The sequence below is a fragment of the Cupressus sempervirens genome, chromosome 5, assembly GCF_028749045.1.
Source record: "Cupressus sempervirens isolate cs-2001-9-10 chromosome 5, ASM2874904v1, whole genome shotgun sequence".
In the NCBI taxonomy this organism is placed as follows: Eukaryota; Viridiplantae; Streptophyta; class Pinopsida; order Cupressales; family Cupressaceae; genus Cupressus; species Cupressus sempervirens.
Genome location: NC_143122.1, coordinates 1,026,599,158 through 1,026,605,157, shown reverse-complemented (window position 1 = coordinate 1,026,605,157; position 6,000 = coordinate 1,026,599,158).

Sequence of the window (6,000 nt, the reverse complement as noted above, 5' to 3'; positions counted from 1 at the left end):
AAGACTATGATTGTATTTCAGACCTCATAGAACTTGGTATGCACAATTTAATTAGATTTTTTTGTGATCTCATGCTTCAATTTATATGATTTGCATAATTGCACCCAGTGATAATGATGAACAGACTGAGTATTGGCTAGCTAGATGTGTGGAACCTAAGAAAAAGTTGACATGTCATCAAGTAGACAATGATGGTTTTGAGTATCCAATCGGGTCTATCATTGTAGCTGGCACCTGGCTACATAGATACCTAACAAGAAGAAATGGTTTGCCAACATTTGAAGACTACCAAACCAAAAAGAAGATTTTACACTATTCTCATTTGGTTGTGGCAACAAATATCAAATTAGAAAGATACAAAGGGAGACCCACCAATAAGGTATTATGGACAATTTTAATGGACGAGCACGAGACAATCATAGATGCATTGCAAAAGAGAGAGGATGCAGATGGTACAATGGGATGACTACATTTAAATCAAACACATGTAATTTTTTTCATTATTGTATTATTTTTATATATATGTACTTATATAATTTAATTACATGTATGTTTTGGTTGTCAATACCAATTTAGAGAACTTATATACCTCTTATTTAGGTCTCAATTACAATTTATGCAAATTTAAATGTTAAAGTGGATCGAACATCAACATCTTGTGCAATTTCACATAAGTACATACAAATTACACATATATTTACATAGTTCAGATACCTTGAATATTAATTTATGTGTTTATTAGCATGTGTGTTTTTGTTTTACATTTTTATTTTATAGGACCTCATTTGAAGAGATGTGTTGAACCAATTTTATGTTTTGAGTTCACTGAACTATAAATATATCATTAACATTGTCTTACATATATTGTGAAATATGTTGTACAAACTAATTCAAAAATGAGAGTTTACTTCTATTTGAAAGTTAAAGGTATGCACTTGATAAATTATAAATTAATTGTCAATTTAAGTAATGACCTCCTATTTTGTTCCATTACTTTTACATTCAAGCATGTTTAAATTAATGTTTGTTTGAAGTTTCAAATTACTATTGATTGTAATATTAAAAACAAGTCACTTGCACATGATAATTTAAAGATCATTACTCATTGTATTCATTGTATTGATTATAGCTTACATTACCAAACAACATATTAAGATCACTTATGATACATTGTTAGGTACGTCATCCATACATGTGTGTCTTAAGGGGACATGGGAGTCCTAATAGGTCATAATAATTTCTATACATTTTAATAAGTCTTAATATGTTTACTAGCACATAATAGGTATTATTAGGTGATAATGAGTCTTACATTACTAAACAACACATTAAGATCACTTATGATACATTGTTAGGTATGTTATCCATACATGTGTGTCTTAAGGGGACATAGGAGTCCTAATAGGTCATTATGTTTGTTATAAGTTATGATAGGTATTCAGATGTTTACGACCACATAATAGGTCTTATTAGGTAATAATGAATCTTACATTACCAAACAATGCATTAATATCACTTATGATACATTGTTAGGTATGTTATCCATACATGTGTGTATTAAGGGGACATGGAGTCCTAATAGGTCATTATGTCTGTTATAGGTTATGATAGGTATCCATATGTTTACTACCACATAATAGGTCTTATTAGGTGATAATGAGTCTTACATTACCAAACAACACATTAAGATCACTTATGATACATTGTTAGGTACGTTATCCATACACGTGTGTCTTAAGGGGACATAGGAGTCCTAATAGGTCATTATGACTATTATAGGTTATGATAGGTATTCATATGTTTACTACCACATAATAGGTCTTATTAGGTGATAATGAGTCTTACATTACCAAACAACACATTAAGATCACTTATGATACATTGTTAGATACGTTATCAATACATTTTTTAATCTAGTAGGTCAATTTTATTTGTATGAATCTCAATGCATAAATTTGATGTGATATTTATCCAATAATTCTCTATAGATAGTTAAAATTAGTGTTCATCTTGCATATATACTTACAAAATGTGTCTTATGTTCATTTATAAAATATGTCAGAATAAAGAAAATGGTTTTAATATACTTAAAACATGGTGAAACATAATAATATATACTACATACACAAGCATGATAAGAAGTTGTAAAAAAATAGTACATGGTCTAACATACAGTTTTAACTATCCTAACACAAAGTGTATACATCATAAATAATATACATCATAAAAATACAATCTACAGGTGCCAACAAGACCTAATCTATCTGATTGAATGCCCTCTTTACTCCATGTGAAGAGGACTCAGATGGATCATCATGTGTAATATGAGCTGTCTCATCATGTCAGACACCCTGTGAGGTAGATGGATCACCCTATGTAACATGAGGCACGTCTCATCATGTACATACTTAATTGAAATGGGTATCAAAATCTAGCTTGCAAATAAATTAAATATTCACTACATAATAAAATAAATACCACATGAGATGGGTTTCCCTCAGTAATGGGAGGAGGCACACTGTCAAAACTACCAAATGCAGCAGTGGTGAGGTCTTGTAATTTACAATACATACATTTTTTAAATTTGATTTTAGAGCATAATGAACTATACATTATGTACATAAATCACAATACTCACCTCAAATGACGATGTAGGTACCTCCATCTAGCTAAGTCCTATGCTCTCAGCAACACTCATGGTGACATAGTCCTAAAATTATGGATACATAAACATTTAGTCAAAATTAAATATACATGAATAATTACAAAGTACATAATTTGTACACTACATTTTTTATACACTATAAATTTAACATGTATATATAATATATACATCATACCTGAGTGGTAGCCAATGTCACAAATGTGTCTACAGGTATGCTAGCATGATAATCATAAGATGGAGTCAAAAATAGACTATACCGAGGCCTGTATGGATGAGTATGATATGGCTCCTGTTTGTAAAATCAAAACACATAAAATATATATACATGTGAGTCAAAATTGTTCAGATTATAAGTTAATAATAATGCACATACATAAAAATAATACAAATTATTTGTCTTCAGTCAAAAGTTCATACTGCATGTATTTGAGGTTGTGCCTCAGTGGTAATTGGAGTAGAACTTGTACTGACATCAATCTGTGTAGATGCAGACAATCCCTACAAAATTAGATAAAAAGAACATATGAGCACATGTTATTAAATTCAAATTTGAATGTACATTTTTACAATGTAATTCAAAGTGCATACCATATAAGGGACACCAATGTCTGTAGGTCTCGAAAAAAGACTATACTACCTCCTAGGAGGAACAATATCATCCATCCTCTATTATTTCAAAAATACAAATTAATATAGTTAATACAATTACACATGTATGTAGAAAGTAAATAATTATATGTATTTTATATTTATATTAAAATTAAAATTTTACCTACTGCTCTTGACTCTCTCCAGGCTCTCCCTGTTGCATGAGGTCAAAAAATGATGACATGTCTATCTCATCACTACCATCACCATGGGTAGCATATACATCATCATCAAAATCTGCACCCTTAGCATTATGGCCATCATGTGCTACCCCATGATTGCTCTGGGGGCCTGTGCATATGCCTCCACAACTAGTACAAACATGTCCAAGTGGAGGAGCATGTACCGCATGTGTCCACTGCTGTACTAAATTGCCCGAAAGGGCACTCAAATGGGTAAAAGCAGATGAAACTGCTTGATGATGGTGAGGAATAGGCACAACAGGCACAGGAAGAGGTACAAGGGGCTCAACTCGCCTACATTTTCTCATTCTATCACTCAGCTTTGCCCCAGGCCTATCCTGAGGCATCCCTCTACCAACCCCCTAAAATGCTTTCATATCAAAATAGTTGGGTTTCAAACCCAACTCAAACTCAGCCCATAAATTCTTAAGGAAGTACATGGGCACCTCATGATTAGCCTATGGTAGATGGTCAAATACCATCCACCACCACTCCCAAAAATGTGTTGCTATACGTGGATGTGCACACCACCTAATGGAAATGCAAGGTTTCTTATCATTATTTGCTTCACCCGTCTTAGGGTTTACAAAATAATGTTTAAAATTCTCTTTACCTATATGTAGGTTATAAACCTCTTTGTATGATAAGCCGTCGGAGTAGATGGCGCACATGCTTTCCCTCCACAATCTAAATGAATCAATGCCTGAGTCAAAATGATGGATGGAGTCAATCACGCCTTGCATTCTATTTGCAAGATGTAGTAAGTGAAGGGGGGGTGGGGTGGTGCCTCTCACGTCGGATAGCCTCTATATCACGCATGAGGTCATTGAGGCTATGCCTCATGGTCTCGCGGAGCTCATCTACGGTGGGTGGTGGAGGTGTGGGTGGAGGTGGAGGTGGAGGTGGAGATGGAGGGGGTAGAGGTGGGGGTATGGGAGTGGGAGGGGGTGGCGGTGGGTCCATCAAATATAATCTGCATATATGTTTAAACAACATAAAACATAAAACATGAGAAAAATACATCACAACATAAAACATGACAAAATTACTATTTAATAAAATTTAAATCTAAAATTTATCAACTAGATCTATATAAATGTGCATATCTTTATTAAAATCATATCAATTAAATAAATAAAGTTAAACACTTAAGTCAAATTAAACATTAAATACCAAATTTTTAAGTCTAATCATAAAATAATAGTCCAAAAAAAAAAATCTAGGTTAGTTCAAGGTTTCTTTTCTTAAAACAGGAGCCACCAAGCTATTTTTGCTTTCATGTACACTTATTTTGTGATACTGGGGGATTGTATGAACTCATTATGGATTATATTTTCATCTCAAGATGAAACAAAGTTAAGATTATGACAAGGTTATGGTTTACAATTTTGGTATGTTAACAGTTTTCATGATGACTAAGCTTAAGATTATTATAATGATTATGGTCCTTTAATGTTAGGGAACTTACCTAGGATTATGGTTTTAGTTAGAATTATATTTAGGTTTCGGATATTTATTATGGTCCTATTTTTTATAGGATATATAATAGATGTCATTAGGATGAGAGTTAAGGTTACAATTAAAATGAAAGCTTAGAGATAGAATTATGATTTGATTAAAAAATATTTATGATTGTAGTTTGAATCCTAAGTATGATCCACTTTTTAATGCAAACTATAAGTGTAGATCATGTCAGGTAATGAACTAATACATGTGAACCCTATCCCTAACCATATAATAATCCTAATTCTAATCATAATCCATAATTCATTACCTTATGAAGCTTTGGCTATCCATTTTATTGCCAGAGTAATCCCTTGAACTTTCTTAAAGTTTTGATTCCAACTTACTAATCTCCTTTCTTTATGTGAACTACTCTTGGTAACATGATTCTTCATATTTCCTTTTCCATGTGACCACAAAATGCTCCTAATAGATTTATATAGAAGACCAAACTGATTTAAATAAAATGAGTAGGAAGAAGAGAAACTTACACCCAATATGAGGAGAGAATCTTTTAACATACTTGAATTCTACCAACCAAAGTGAGATAATTAGAGTTCCAGTTGTTGAGTTTTCCAAAGATTTTCTTGTTGATATAAAGAAACATTTCATTTATATGTTAAGGTTTACTACAAATGGAATCCCTAGGTACCTAACCACTTAATTATGAAATCTCCATCCAATACCATATTTACTACAGAAGGTAGGGGACTCAATATTTAGCCCCAATAAGATAGATGTAGAGACATAAATCTTACTACCTGATACAAAGAAAAGAGGTCCAATTTGATCATTAAATGACTCATGTTTCACTCTTCTAGCTTAAAAAGAATACAAATATTATCAACAAACTATACATTAGATACTTATTAATTATTTGCAGAGTAGATCATCTAACTTTTAGAGACAACTGGTTATCTCTAAGGAGATAATGTAATGAGTCAACAACAATAAAAAATAAAGAGGATGCAAGAGGACACCCTTTCATAATTTATCTAGAGA